Genomic DNA, 14659 nt, shown 5'->3' with positions numbered 1-14659 from the left:
TTGGGAGAAGATATTTGCAAACCATACATCTGATAAGGGCTTAATCTCCAAAATATATAAAGAACTCATGCATCTCAACAACAAAAAAAACTACCAACCCAATTAAAAAATGGGCAAAAGACCTGAACAGACATTTCTCCAAAGAAGATATACAGATGGCCAACAGACATATGAGCTTGTTTTGTTGTTGTTGTTCTTTATTTGTTTTTTAAGATTCCACATATGAGGGAGATTATACGGTATTTGTCGGTCTCTGTCTGACTTCTTTCACTTAGTATAATGCCCTCAAGGTCATCCATGTTGCCACAAATAACAAGATTTCATTCTTTTTTTTGGTTGACTAATACTCTATTTTGTGTGTGTTTGTGTGTGTGTGTGTATACACACAATACATTTTCTTTATCCTTTCATCTGTCAATGGACATTTAGGTTGTTTCCATATCTTAGCTACTGTAAATAATGCTGCAATGAACATGGGGTGCATATATCTTTTTGAATTAGTGTTTTTGTTTTCTTCAAATAAATACCCAGAAGTAGAATTGCTGGATCATATGGTAATTCTGTTTTTAATTTTTTGAGAAATTTCCATACTGACTGCACCAATTTACACTCCCACCAGCAGTGCACAAGGGTTCCCTTTCTCCACAGCCTCACCAACTCTTGTTATTTCTTGTCTTTTTGATAGTAGCCATCCTAACAGATGTGAGGTGATATCTTGTTATGGTTTTGATTTGCATTTCCCTGATGATTAGCGATGTTGAGCATCTTTTTATGTTGGCCATCTGTGTGTCTTCTTTGGAAAAATGTCTACTCAGGTCCTGTGCCCATTTTTTAATTGGATTTCTTGGGTTTTTTTGCTATTGAGTTGTATGAGTTCTTTATATATTTTGGATATTAACCTGATATTAATCAGGTATATAATTTGCAAATATTTCTTTCCCTATCAGTGGGTAAGTGTCTTCAGCTTTAAACCAAATTATTTCCTCTTTCAGAAATTGAAAACAAGTTGGGAGGTCCCTTTAGTGGGACCTAAAAGGTAGGCAGGAGAAGAACATGATGCCAAGTCAAGGTCCCCTGTCCTGGCACTTGGCTTCTTCATCCCAAAGCATTGTCATCTGTCCAGTGGGAGCAAAGCAGGTTCCCACTGCTCTTTCCCCCACTCCCTAGCTGATTGCCTCAGTCCCACATTCAGTTTATCAATTTACTAACTTACAGGGACTTGCCAGTTCCCTCTAAACTGAAAAGAAAAATTTCTAGATGATAATAGGAAGTTCCTAATTGTCACGAAACTCTGTCTCTTTTACTTAGAAATGATTTCGCTGCCTTTCAGCGAGAGCCTGAAATCCTGCATTTTCTTGCCCCTGCTTTTTTTCTCTCTCACACACAGGAGAGAGAGAGAGAAGTCACCCATTATTGATCTTTATTTCTCTTCTGTGGTTGTAAATTTTCATAATTTTAGGGGCCTTTTCAAGCTTTTAGGCTCCAATTTTATGTTGTATGTTTTTTCTGTGTCACTGCTGAGTAACCGTTTTTATATAAGAACAATTTAGGCAAGTATTTTCTCCCTAATGCAAAATTAAAATATCCTTGTGGGTCTAGCAGAGGCCTAACTACCAGCTGAGGCAGGAGAACAGGTCCTGCAGTCCAGACCTTCCCGTCCCAGTCCACGCTCTCCCCGACAGCCGTGTCTTCAGGGTTAAGGGGAGTCCCAAAGCTGGCCTCTCAAACTTTCAGTCCTGTCTCCTGCCATCTCTGACCTTAACTCGGCTGCAAAGGAACACGGCAGCTGTCTCTGTCCGTTTCTGTTTTCTCATCTTGGATTTTAAATGTAAATAAACATTTCTTTGGTTGTTTTGTTAAGTGTGGCTTACTTAGCTCTCTAGATATCAGATATCTCCAGATAAGCATCCCATTGAGAATCTGCATGTATTGACTGGTGTGTTTAGACATATAGACTCAGTCTGGAAGGATTTGCATTTACTATGTTTCTCATGGGGCTGTTTTGATATTTTAAGAAAGTGGGTGCAACTTTCTGTGTACATTTGTCATTGCTCTGTGATGCCAAAGTCATGTTAAAATCTCAGGAACAGTTGAGTAGGGAGTGGGTGAAGGAGTTTTGGTGGTTTTGCATTGATAAAATTCTTTTGAGGGAATGAGTTGGTGCCTCATTCTCTGCTCTTCCTTTATCAGGGACAGCTCTGACAGGAATGTTAGATGATGAATCCCAGGGGTTTCACTCATAATATCGTAGCAAAGTGTTCATTAAATGCCTAGTTTGTGCTCAAACACCTGGCTAGAGGCAGAGCAATAACAAGGTGAGAAAAATATACATGATCCCTGTTCATGGGAGCTCTCCTGGGACATGGTGATGCCCTCTTCCTACTTGATTCACTTTTTACACCAAGGGAGTCATACTGTCTCCTGTATAACTGACTTCATCTTCTAAGTCTCCTTTGCTATCTCCTTATCTGTTCCCCTATTAACCGCGAGGGGCCCCAGGGCACAATTGTTGGGCTCTAGTCTGTCTACACCCACTCTCTAGTTGATCCCATCTAGTCTCCCAGCTTTGAAGACCAAATATATAGCTCTGATCCCATCTCTCCATTCCAGACACACACATCTAGATGCCACAGGCATCACAAGCTTCACAAGTCCATAGCAAGCTCCCCATCTCCCCTTCTTCTCACCCAGCTCTCCGGATTCCAGCCCCAGTGCCCTTCTTAGGGTGCCACATGACTATCTGAGACATCTCCATATGGGTTTCGTGAGGTCAGAGGAAATTGCTGGACAAAGTCAGTGGAGGAGTTGCAGTATACAGCCCTTTCCTACTGCAAGTTTTTTTTTAAATAAATTTTTATTTGGGGATAATTTCATATTTGCAGAAAAGTTATCAAGATGATACGTCTGTGAAAACTAATAAACCAACATTGCTATATTACTTTTAAGTATTTACAGTTTACTAATTCCTCTGTTAATTTCCTCTTTGTGTTCCAGAATACAATCTACACCCTAAACATGCTGTATTAATTGTCATGTCTCCCAGTCTCCTCTGGTCTGTGATAGTTTTTCAGTCTTTCCTTGTTTTTCATGGCCTTGGCTATCTTGAGGACTGGCCAGGGATTCTGTTGAATGTCCCTCAGTCTGAGTTTATCTGGTGTTTTTCTCATGATTAGACTGGGTTTTGGGGTTTTTAGAAAGACACCACAGAAGTGAAGTACCTTTATTGTCACATCACATCAGGGTGTGCATGATGTCAATATGTCTTATCTCTGATGATGTTAAACTTGATCACTTGAATAATGTAGTGTTTTCCAGTTTTCTCCACTGTAAAGTTACTGTTTTTCCCTTTCCTTACTGTATTCTTTGGAAGTGGGTCACTAAATCAGCCCACCCTTAAGGAGGAGGGGTATTAGGCTCTACCTTCTGGAGGGAGGGGAGTATCTATATCTATTATTGGGAATTCATCTGTAAGGAAGATTTGTCTCTTCTCCATTTATTTATACATTTACTTATATTGTTATGGGCTCATGTGTCTTATTTTAAAGTTTGGGGTATAATCCAATTCCATGTTCTTTATTTTGGTGCATGTATTGTTCTGGCTTTGGCCATTGGGAGCTCTTTCAGGTTTCTTTCTGTCTAAGTTTTGGTGAACATCTTGTTTGTGCCATCAAACTGTTTTTCTAGAGTAGAAAGTTAACTTTGACTCTTGGGAGAGTTTAAATAGTCAGAGTGCCACCTCTGGTTAATCCAAGTTTCTGTTCTAGGACTATAAGTCCTGCAGAGACCTATAAGCATAAAAGGCAGAGGAGGACAGCTAATCCCAGCAGACTTCAGAGTCTCTGATGTAGGAGATGAATCAAACACCCCCTCAACTGCTTACAGATATTTCTGGATTGGCTATGAACCTCTAGCCAATCTTGGTGTCATGTTCACTGATAGAGAAAGGTGAGACTACCAGAAGAAAGGATGAAACTGGACCCACTGGGAGTCAAGAAGGACCCCAAGAATTTGTTTCCTTAAGAGTGAAAGGGAAGTTGTTGGCATAATCCAGTTGGTGGGTAGAAGAGGAATATTATCAGCCTCAGAGTAAACCCATACAACCTCAAGTCCTGCAACTTCCCTGGCAGTGAGATTCAGAGCCCAAAGTATGGTGTCCACCAGTCTTGGGGCCTGATTTAGAAAATGTAGGCAGTTCAGATGGTCACGGGGCCCTAACCAGGTCCAGATCTCCCTACTTTCCTTAGGACTTAAACTAAGGTAAAACTCTGTTTTCTGGATGACTTTCTGGCCTATCTGCAATGGCACACACCCCTGTCCTTTCCTCCTCCTATGGTTTTCAGCTCCACATTTTGAGTGAGTACTATATTTGGAGCCAGTATGGGTTGGAGGAGGATGTGACCAGGCTGCAAAAGTGACAGTTGGGGCTTGGAAAACATAACAATTTTAATGTTTCTAAAATAGAGCTGACAGAAAATTCACAAGAAGAGGAGGTTTCACATAAACCCAAACTCGGATGCCCCAGGGCCAGTCCCCACCATGACCTCAACTACCTTCTCATCCTTCCTGCCCCAGCTTAGACAGGTGTTCAGACTCCTGTTATTGGGCGATTAGGAAGATATCCTCATCCTTGTCTGTCTGATATTAGCCCTTCTCCACTCTGTGGGCCAGGAGTTCTCACTGAAGATTGAATTGAATGATCAAGGAGAACATTTCATCCTTACAGATCAGAAGTTAGGTGATCCTGGGGTATGGGAAACTGCTCTAGGCCCAGGACTTGTGCATGAGCTTCCTCTGGCCTTCTAATCGTACTGTCTGATGCAGTCTTTATTAGGCTGATTCTAATAAAATAGCTGCAGTTCAGCTCTGTGTGTCCAGGGTCTATGTGCAGTGTGTAGGGAGTGAAGTGAGGCCTGGAAGAATTTCATGAGAGCAGGTGAGAAGAGACACATGATCACAGAGCATACGGACTGGAGTCAGAACTGGAATAGATGTAAGCTCTGCCACTGACTAGTTATATGGTCATGGGCAAGCCATTTTATCTTTCTAAGGCTGTTTCCTTATCTGTAAAATGAAAGTCGTTTGGGGATTAAATTAAATACCATATATGTCACCCCAGGTTTCACCAGCCTGGGAGGTTAAAAATGATGTCAGCAGCCACTGACAGCCTTTCTATGGCTCTGCTTTTATCAGAGTGGTTTCTAGCCTCTGGAAGGCTACTCCATTGATTGAAAGGTGACTCTGGAGACAACCTGGGTGAGCTCATCACAAACTCTCTCCATCTACTGGTGGCATTTGCCATTTTCTGCCATTTTCCCAAGGAGGCCGAGATTTCTGCAAGGATTTTGTGCATGAACATTGAGTATAGAGGCTTGGGCTGCTCTTGGGTTCTGCCACTGGGACCAGGATTCCCATCCTGTCTTGGTCCAGGATGAAGGGAGAAAAGGAGTGGATGGAAGAAGCTAATTCTGAGGGAATGCTGGTGTCATGGAATAAGCTGAAACCCTGAAATCTTACTTTAAGCAGGATTTGCCACATGGGACAAGTTACATACAACTGGGCTTACTTCCAAATGCATCAAATGAGGTAATTTATCTACTAGTGGGTTAGTTGTGAGGCTAAAACACAGAGACTAGGTTAGGTTAGCTGTCTGACTGAAGGACAGGGGCTAGGTTTACCTCCGCTTTCCTAGAGACTAGAGCAGTGCTGGCCTCCAGTGTGTATGGCCCCCCCACACACAAAAAAAGCAAAAATAAGTAACATCTCTCTATTTTTCTGGATCTGGTTGGCACAATAAGGTCACATACAGAGTCACGAACTTGCGACGTGGGGCCAAGAGGCCCCGGGTTGAGTCCTGACCCTTCTCTGACCTGCTGGGTGAACTTAGGCATTTTACTTTATTGTTTGTTCATTTTAAACCTTGATTTTACAAGTACTGGGCATTCTGCTAGACTTAACATTAAATGTATACATCATACTAAAAAGTACAATATTTTATTGAGAAGTACAAAATAAAATTTGAACAGATGAAGAGTTAAATCATGCTCTTGTATAGGGTGAATTAACATTGTAGGGATATTAACTCTTCCCAAATTAATCTTCATTCCAATGAAAATCAATCTAAAGCTCATCCAAAAGAATAAATGCTTGAAATCAGCCAGGATAATTTAGTGTCTGGGATTTACATCAAGAAGAAGTGAAAGGCTCTGTGGGTTAGAAAGGGAGATAGAATCATGAGGAGGTCAGGAGTGGATAAAAAAGTATATTTGGCAACCCTAATAATAGTTATAATAAATATTAAAGAAACAAGTGACAGAATTTTTACCTGTCAAATGGGAGAAAAGTAAAAAAATATATTCTGAGTACATAATTTCATAAACAAGAGTACATATAATCCCACACTCTCATATACTTCTTGTGGGGATGAAAAGCAGTATCATACTTTACAGAAATATTCCCAAGACTTTAAGAAAGTTTTTACCCTATGACCAAGTAATTCTTTCATAAATAAGTAGTTTCAAAAATTATTTCATAAGTAAATCCTAAGAAAATTATCAAACATAGCAAAATTAAAAGGAACCCACTTAAAAGTAAAATAATGAGAATGGTGGAATGTATTTGTAGTAATTGAGAATAATGCTTTGAATGACATTTAAAGGTATTAAATATGCTTATATAAAATATAAAAAAGATATGAAACAAAATATTATAATTAAAAAATTAGAATACATATGTGTCAACTTGGAGTTTACTCATTTTCATTACTGTGTAATATTTTGCATATTCACAATTTATTCATTGCACTGTTTTCAACTTTTTTGATATAAACAGAGCTGCTTGCTAGACACACCCAATTTATCCAGGTGTAGACTTATAGTAGTTAAATTACCTTCTTGTACAATATGTGCATATTCAACCTTATTAGGCAAGATACATGGTTTTATTATCCAACTTTAACATTTTTGCCAACTGGTAGATATGAATTAACAGTTCATTATGGTTTTAATTTGCTTGTTTGGATTAATAATAAGGCTAGACGTCTTTTTATGTTTATTGGCTGTTTGAGTTTCTCTTTCTGTGATTTTCCCATATTTCTATTGAGCTATTACATCCTTTCCTTACTGATTCATTAATGTTCTCTACATAAATCATTTTCATTTATATATGATGCACACATCTTCTTCCAGTTGGAGTATATCTTGTCACTCTCTTTATGACATTGTTGATGAACAGAGTCCTTGAATTTAATTTCTCTGTGTTTTCGTTTATGGTTCGTGCTTATTGTGTTGTATTTAAAAAAATCCTTCCTTACTTTGAGATCAAAAAATATTTTTCTATATTTTCTAATTGAATTATGAGTATAACCTGAAATAGGGATTTATTTTCATTTTTTCCATATCATAACCAATTATTCAAGAACACTTTATTGATTTAGCCATTTTTTTCTAAGCTAATCTGCATTGCCTCCTGTGTCATGTTTCAGATTCCCATACATGCACATATTATCATTCCCTCATCTCTCAGCTAGTTCTTTCTGGAACTCTGAACTTCTTTATCTATCCTTCGTGTTTCTTAAACGTAATCTCTTACTTCCAAACTCTTAACCATTGTAAAGCAATTTATTTTGTATTATGTCCAATAATTCATGCATTTTCAGTCTTAGCTGGTCAGATTGTGTGTATGGGGTGTGTGTGTGTGTGTGTGTGATTGTGTGTCCATTTTCTGCTGTAGCTCAATCATGATAGCTTATTTCCTCATGTCTTTAGTAATTTTTTTTTTATTGTGAGATCATGATGCTCAGAATTTTGTCTGTGGGAATTATTTGAAGCTTTAGTTTAAGGTGGATTCTGCCAGAAAATAATCAACTTTGCATTTGGCAGGGACATGTCCATGCCTGTTTCTAACATTTGTAATGACCAGGGCAAGAGTACTATTGGAGGGCTACATACTATATGTCTAAATTTTCAAAGTAATAAGTTAAGCTAAAACACTGTTCATTGAAATGTATTCTATCCTCCTACCTTGATAAATATACATTTATAATAACAAAATGGAAACACATTTGAAACCCTATAGATTTTCTAGGACTAGAAGTTGTCAAGAAATAAAAAATAAAGGAATTTTATTATTATTATTATACATGTATATGTGTTCTCTTGATGGCCTCATACAGTTCAGGTTAGTTATAAAATACTCATTTTATTAGTCTATATTTACTCTATAAAATTTTTTTCTTGCCTTCATTTCAACGAAATCAGTAAATGTGTTATAATCAGGATTTTGCATGTAACCTGTTCGATTAACAGTAACAAGCTAAAACATTAAAATAAAATGTAATTAGGAATGACATCAGCAAAATGGTGGAGTAGGCAGCTCCAAGCTCCCATCCCTCTACAAAAACATCAAAAAACAATGAAACTGTCAGAACCAACTTTGCTAGAACTCTGGAAAAACAGTCAAAGGTTTATAGCAACCAAGCAACTTAAAAGTGGTAGGAAAGCTTTGTGGCCTTTTTACTTGCCCTTGCCCTATCCCTCCCTAGCTCAATGGCAGTCCTAAAGACTTAAGACTGCATTCCCAAAGTGGGACTCTAGTCCCTGGTTCCAGAGGGAGCAGATCAGACCTTGTTCACAAATTATTGTGTATGCCTAGGCTAACTTGTCTAGGGGATGCCTAAAGGACTGATGCAGGGTGCTCATCTCAAGTTCATCTAATTTCAAAATCACCCAGGCTACAAAAGTGGCAGACATTGCTCAAAAACATTGTTAGGCAGATGAAAAACCTGCAGCCACTTGGGGCAAAAGATTGTGGTTGATACATGCAGTAGATCACCAAAGCCAAGGAGGAAAATTGAGCGTGTTACTCTGGGAAATTAGGACATTCAAGAGTGCCTCTGCATATGGTAGAAATTTAGAAAGTCATGTGCATGCTCTATGCAGACACATGTTCAGAAAAGACTTTAGAAGACCCTAAGCTTTTTCACCTTGAATTGATCCCAGGCTCAGTAATAGCCATGCTAAGTGTTGAGGAGGGTCATAGCACAAAGCCAGTCTTCAAATACTGGAAGAGATATTTCTTCTTCTTTTCTCTTCCTTTCTTTTTGCCCTTTTCTTCTCTATTTTTTTCTTTTTGGCCCCTGGCATTCAAGAAATACTCTGTCACTAGCTGAACACAAGCTAAGAAACAGAGACATCAGTTGTAATACACAACAAGGAAAGCAGTCTCTGTGAAAATAGTTGGGAAAAGCCACTAAACAATTAGACTCCCCCAGTCTTCAAAAATTAAAAAAACTAAAAAGGCAAAAAATCTTGGGTAAGATGAGAATCTGATTTCCAGAGTTACCATGAAATAATTTTCAAATGGTCCATTCAAAAGATCAAAGTAAATGGACAGAAACCATCCCTCAGGAAGCTCAGATATTGGACTTTCTAGACAGAGACTTTAAAACAACTGTCCTAAATATGATAAAAGAGCTAAAGAAATGTGGACAAAGAATTAAGGAAATCAGAAGAACAATGTTGGAATAAGTAGGGAATATTAATAGAGATAGAAATTATAAAAAGGAACCAAACAAATTCTGGACCTGAAAATTATAATAACTGAAGTGAAAAATTTACTAGAGGGGCTCAATGTTAGATTTAGGTAGACAGAAGACAGACTCAGTGAACCTGAACACAGGACAATTGAAATTATCCAGTCTGAGTAGCAGAAAGAAAAAAATGAAGAATAGTGAAAAGAGCATAAAGGATCTGAGGGACACCATCAAGCACACTAACATATGCATTAAGGGTGTCCTAGAAGGAGAAGAGCAGGAAAGGGGAAGAAGTAATATTTGAAGAAAGAATGGCAAAAAACTTCCCAAATTTGATGAAATACATGAACCTATGAATGTAGGATGATCAATGATCACATTGAAACACACTATAATCAGATTGTTCAAAGACAAGGAAAAACTCTTAAAAGCAACAAGAGAGAAGCAACCTGTCATGTACAAGGGATCCTCAATAACATTAACAGCAAATTCCTCATTAGAAACCATGGAGGCCAGAAGACATTGAGTGCACATAGTCAATCAAGAAAGCCAGCAAAATTTTCCTTAAAAAATGAGGTATAAATTAAGACATTCCCAGATAAACAAAAGCTGAGGAAGTTTGTTACCAGTGGACCTGCCTTACAGGAGATTCCAAAACGAGTCAAGTTGAAATGAAAGAACATTAGACAGTAACTCCAAGGCATAGGAAGGGTCAAAGATCTCTGGTAATGGTTACTACACAGGCAATATAAAGGCCAGTGTTATTGTATTTTTGGTTTGTAAGTCCACTTTTTATTTCCTACATAATTTAAAAGACAAATTTATGAAAAATAACTATAAATCAATATTACTGGGTACACAATGTACAAAGATGTAATTGGTAACAACAAAATAAAAGGGGGAGGAACAGTATGGTAGTAGATATTTTATATGCCACTAAAATTGATTTGGAATAAATTCAAACTACATTGTTATAAATTTAGGATGTTAAATGTAATTCCCATGAAAATCACAAGTAAATATCTAAAAATCATACACAAGATAGTGAGAAGGGAATCAAAATGGTTCACTATAAAAAAATCAATTAAACACCAGAAAAGGCAGTAATGGAGGGGAAAGGGGGGGAAAAGATATAAGACGTAAGGAAAACAAATAGCAAAATGGCAGAAGTCCTTCTTTATCTGTAGTTATTTGAAATGTGAATGGATTAAACTCTCCAATCAAAAGGCAGAAATTGGATTAAAAAAAAAGATCCAAATATATTCTGTCCAAAAGGGACTAATTTTAGATCCAATGAGAAATAGGTTGAAAGTGAAAGGATGGAAAAAGATTTTTGATGGAAATAGTAACCAAATGAGAGCTGTGGTGCCTGTACTAATATTACACGAGTAAACTTGAAGTCAAAAACTATTACAAGAGAAAAATGAAGACATTATATACTCATAAAAGGGTCAGTTTATCAAGAAGATATAACAATTATAAACATATATGCACTAGACAACAGAACCCCAAAATATATGAAGCAAACATTGACAGAATTAAAGGAACAAATAGTTCTACAAGAACAGTTGGAGATTTCAGTACATCACTTTCGATGATGGTTGAACTTCTCGACAGAAGATCAGTAAGGAAATAGAGAACTTGAACAACATGATAAATGTACTAGACATAATACACATATATAGAACACTCCACCCAACAACATTGGAATGTACATTCTTCTCAAGGCCTAATGGAACATTCTCAAGGACAGGCCATATGTTAGGCCACGAAGAAAAGTCTCAATAAATTTTGAGATTGAAATCATACAAAATACCCTCTCTGACCACAATTAAATGAAGCTAGGAATCAACAACAGAAAGAAAACTGGAGAATTCAAAAATATATGGAAATTGAACAAAATACTCTAAAAAAATCAGTGAGTCAAACAGGAAATCACAAGGGAAATCAGAAAATACTTACAGATGAGTGAAATGAAAATGCACATATCCAAACTAATGGAATGCACAAAAGGTAATGCTCGAGGGAAATTTATAGCAGTGAATATCAACATTAAAAAAACAAAGATCTCAAATCAGTAATGTAACTTTACACCTGAAGTAAAGTGAAAAAGAATAGCAAATTAAACCCAAAGCTAGCAGAAGGAAGGAAATAATAAATATTAGAGTGAAGATAAACAAAATAAAGAATAGAAGAACAATAGAGAATCAAACCAAAATATTGTTATTTGAGAAGATCAAAATTGACAAGCTTTTAGCTAGAATGACAAGACAAAAAAGAAAAAATTCAACTGAAATCATAAATGAAACTAGGGACCTTACTACAGACCTTAAAGAAATAAAAAGAATTATAAGAGAATATTATGAACAATTGTGCATATAAATAAGATAACCAATAAATTCCAATAATTTGATAACCTAGATGAAGTGGATAAATTGATAGAAGCAAATCACCTAAAATGACTCAAGAAGAAATAGAAAATCTCAACAGACCTATAACAAGTAAAGAATTTGAATCAGTAACTTAAAACTTCCCAACCAACCAAACAAAAGAAGTCCAGGAACAAATTGCTTCACTGGTGAATTCTGCAAAATCATTTAAAGAAGAATTAACACCAATCTTTCTCAACTCCTTAAAAAAATAAAAGAGGAGGAAACACATCCTAACTAATGCATTCTGTGAGGCCAGAATTACACTATTACCAAAGCCAGAAAAAGACATCACAAGAAAACAATATTACAGACAAATATCTCTTATGAAAATCGATGCTAAAATCTTCAACAAAATATTAGCAAAACAAATCCAATAGGATATTTAAAAGATTATTCACCATGACCAAGTGGGATTTATCCCACTAATGCAAACATGGTTCAACATAAGAAAATTAATCAGTGGGTGACACCACATTAATAGAATGAGGGAACATAATCATCTCAATTGATGCAGAAAAAGCAACCAATACTCATTCATGGTAAAAGAAAAATAAAACACTCAGAAAATTAGAAATATAAGGAAACTTCCTCAATGTAAGGAGCATTTACAAAACTCTACAACTAACATCATACTGAAAGGTGAAAGACTGAAAGCATTCCCTATAAGATCAGGAACAAGATAAAGATGACCACTTTTACTACTGCTATTCAGTATTCACTGCAAATTCCAAAGCAATTAGACAAGAAAAAGAAATAAAAGCATCCAAATTGTAAAGGAAGAAAAAACTATCTCTATTTTCGGGTGACATGTTCCTATGTACAGAAAATCCCAAAGAATTTAAAAGAAACCTATTAGAGCTAATAAACAAATTCAGCAAAGTTGTAGGATACAAGATCAACATACAAAAATCATTTGTGTTTCTCTACATCAGTAATGAACAATCCCAAAAGGAAATTGAGAAGGCAATTCTATTTACAATAGCATCTAAAAGATTAAAATACCTAGGAATTAATTTAACAAGGAGATGAAAGACTTGTACACTGAAAACCACAACCAACGATATTGTTGGAAGGAATTAAGAAGACCTAAATAAATGGAAAGACATATTGTATTAATGGATTTGAAGTCTTACTCTTGTTAAGATTTAATACAATCCAAACTACAGATTCAATGCAATCCTTATCAAAATTCCAACAGTGTTTTTTTTTTTCCAGAAATGGAAAAGCCTGTCCTCAAATTCGTATGGAATTGAAATGGGCCTGGAGTAGCCAAAATAATCTTGAAAAATAAGAACAAAATTAGAGGACACACACCCTGATTTCAAAACTTACCACAAAGTTACCATAATCAAAACAGTGTGGTACTGGCCTAAGAGTAGACAGATAGAAAATGGAATAGACTTGAGAGTCCAGAAATAAACCCATATATCTATGGCCAGTTGATTTTTGGCAAGGGTGCCAAGTCCATTCAATCGAGAAAGAATAGTTTCTTCAACAATGTGTTGTGACAACTGGACTTCCACATGCAAAAGAATGTAGGTTGACCCCTACTTCATACCTTACCAAAAATTAATTCAAAGTGGATGAACAATCTAACTATATAACCTAAAAATCATAAAACTCTTGAAAGAAAACATAGGAGTAAATATACATGACCTTGGTTTGGCAATGGATTCTTAGATATGACATCAAAATTACTAGCATAAAAAGAAAAATAATACATCAAAATAAAATGTGGGGAAAGGCTAGGAAGATGGCAGCATAGGAGGACTTGGAGCTCACCTCCTCCCACAGACTCAACAAATTTACAACTACTCTTGGAACAATTACCCCTGAGAGGGAACTGAAAACTGGATGAAAAGAACCCCCACAACAAGGGACAGTGCTTACTGAGGTAGAAGAGGCAGAAATTCCTTTCTGGAGAGAAAAAAGCCACATTTTAGCCATGGCATTTCAGCCAGGAGCAATCTTAAGGTATGAAGCTCTTCCTGTAGGAGTAGGGGATCTGAGCGGGAAAGCCTTGCCACAATAAGCAGCTTTTGGACTCAGCACAACCAGAATGAGTGTCATAGTATCTGTCTTTGCTGGATGTTAACAACAATGAGGAATACCCCCAGAAAAGCTATCAGACATAAGGGAAAGAAATGCCTGCTCTTAAAGGGCCCAAATTCAGGCACAAATACACCCGTTTCAGAAAGAAGCATAAAATAACAGTCCTTGAGTGAAAAAGACTCACCTGATAGGCTCTGGGTGCATCTTGGTGAGAGGTGAGACCTCCCCAGGGACTGAGGCATTGGTGGTGGCCATTATTGTGACCTACTACAGGTGTGCTGACACAGACGCTGGCAGGTGGCATTGGAGTTCTTCCCCTGGCCTGTTAGCGCAGGGGTCTGCCCCACCCACTAGAGCACCAATTTAATTCAGCTCAATCAGGGTAGGCAGCCCACCATAGGGACTGGCCCCACCCAACAGGAAGCCCTCAGGCAACTTGTGGGCCTGTATAGGTGGGGCGCCTGAATCCTCTGCAGCTAGGTGAGTGGGTCCACCTCTGCAGGGCAGGGCATGCGCAAGGGATGGGCCTGTGTTGGTGGAATGTGTGGGGCCTCTGTAGTGGGGCGAGTGGGTCCACTTCAGTGGGTTAAGTCATGTGCATGGGGCAGGACTGTGTTCTCAGAGTGTGTGGGCCTACTGGCAGTGG

Source organism: Diceros bicornis, chromosome 34, assembly GCF_020826845.1.
Source record: "Diceros bicornis minor isolate mBicDic1 chromosome 34, mDicBic1.mat.cur, whole genome shotgun sequence".
Taxonomy (NCBI): domain Eukaryota; kingdom Metazoa; phylum Chordata; class Mammalia; order Perissodactyla; family Rhinocerotidae; genus Diceros; species Diceros bicornis.
This window is presented reverse-complemented; position numbering follows the sequence as displayed.